General features: G+C 38.1%; 1 non-coding gene across 1 annotated transcript; it reads right to left on the reverse strand.

Moving 5' to 3' along the window:
• Window positions 1-1,451: 1,451 nt before the first annotated feature.
• TRNAS-UGA lies at window positions 1,452-1,533 on the reverse strand. Its single transcript has one exon. It is a non-coding gene; the product is annotated as a tRNA-Ser (tRNA).
• Between the last annotated feature and the right edge of the window lie 194 nt (window positions 1,534-1,727).

The following is a 1,727-nucleotide window of genomic DNA, read 5'->3' on the forward strand; positions in this document are numbered from 1 at the left end:
GGAAAGAGGTGTGGTGCTTTCTCAAAAAGTTGCAAATAGAGATACCATTTGACCCAGCAATTCCACTACTGGGAATATACCCCAAAGAGACCGTAACTGACATCCAAGCAGTTATATGCTCACCGATGTTTATTTTTACTTTGTTCTCAATAGCAAGGAATTGGAAACAACCTAAGTGCCCATTAACAAACAAATGGATAAAGAAGCTGTGGTATATTCACACAATGGACTACTATGCTGCATTGAAAAACAAGAAACTCATGCAATATTATTCAAAATGGGTGACCCTGGAGGAATTATGCTGAGTGAAGTATCTCAGTCTCAAAAGACAAATAGTGCATGGTGCCACTATTGTAAAACAGGACTGACCTTGGGGTTGGGGGGAGACTGAGAAAGATGGGTTCAATAATGTATACTGCATTGAAACAGATGAGGGAGAAAACAGTTTAAAAGAGATATGTGATTAGGTATTTTTATCATGACAGGAATGCAGAACGTGGACCTGGGGGAGGGTTTGTAAAACAAAGAATTTTTCTTTTACTTTTCCAAAAGGGTAGTGTACTAGGGGGGAGGGTGGGGAGGGGAGAAAAGTGCAGCAATGAATCTTCTCCTGTGCCTCTGGAAGGTCAGCTTTGGGTCGATTCCAACTTGATGGTACACAGCAACAGCTACCATAGGTGTTTGAGTAGTTGATGGAGGAAACAATAAGGTATACTGCTGTTAATGTGCTGTCAAGTTCATTCATAGCTCATAGATATACTAATGCCTTATAAAGTATTAAAACAAACGAAAATCCACTACACACACAAATGAAAAAACGGAAATCATTGCCGTGTAGTCAAAGTTAATTAATAGCTGAGCCTCCAATAGGTTTTCAAAGGCCTCTCTCAAGGAAAATGGTGGCTTCAAACTGCCTGCTTTTGGATTGGCAGTACAACTTACCCACTAGGCCACCAGAGCCTCCTTATGACACACTGGGATGTGATGATCTTTTTCTATTTAAATAGAACAAAGTGGTATTGGAAAAAGCTAAGAAGTGTGCATAATGTTTGAAAGCCTGGCCTCAATTAGGTCACTGTGTTTCTTTCCCTCAGCAACTATTCAGATATTGTTGAGAATTGTTATATCCTGGTCCTATGAGATGTGGAAATCTCAGAGGAAGCATTCCAAAACTGTTAACTAAATGAGTTCTTGATAATCAAGAGCAGTACAAGTTATTCCAGACTTTCTCTCCCTGGACTGTACCCTTTGGAAGTTTTCTTCTTTAGCAAGAAAGTAAAAAGTAGAGAAGAAAATTGAATGTTAAAACTGGTCAGAATATCTGAGCATTCTTCCCTAAAGGGTTAAGTTTGTTGCAGGAGTTAAGGTTCCTAGCAGGAATTCGCCAACATCAGATAATTAGTGGCAATTACCTGCTAATAATTGTGATAGTGCAAGCTAGAAAACTAACCCGCTGTGAGCAGGATTCGAACCTGCGCAGGTAAACCCCATTGGATTTCAAGTCCAACGCCTTAACCACTCGGCCATCACAGCACTTGTCTGTAGTTATCTTCATTTTCTATGTACTTGGTGAGACATAATGTTTGATTTTAAAAAATCACAATCTTGCCTTTCATTTTTTATTATTTTATCATTCTCATGCATTATGTTTTATGCATGTACATTGTGTTTTATATACTCTTTCATTTACATTATATTTCTTTTTTTTTTCTATAATTATACTTTAT

This window comes from Elephantulus edwardii, unplaced genomic scaffold (genome assembly GCF_000299155.1).
Source record: "Elephantulus edwardii isolate Elephantulus edwardi_28Jun2011 unplaced genomic scaffold, EleEdw1.0 scaffold00184, whole genome shotgun sequence".
NCBI classification, from domain to species: Eukaryota; Metazoa; Chordata; class Mammalia; order Macroscelidea; family Macroscelididae; genus Elephantulus; species Elephantulus edwardii.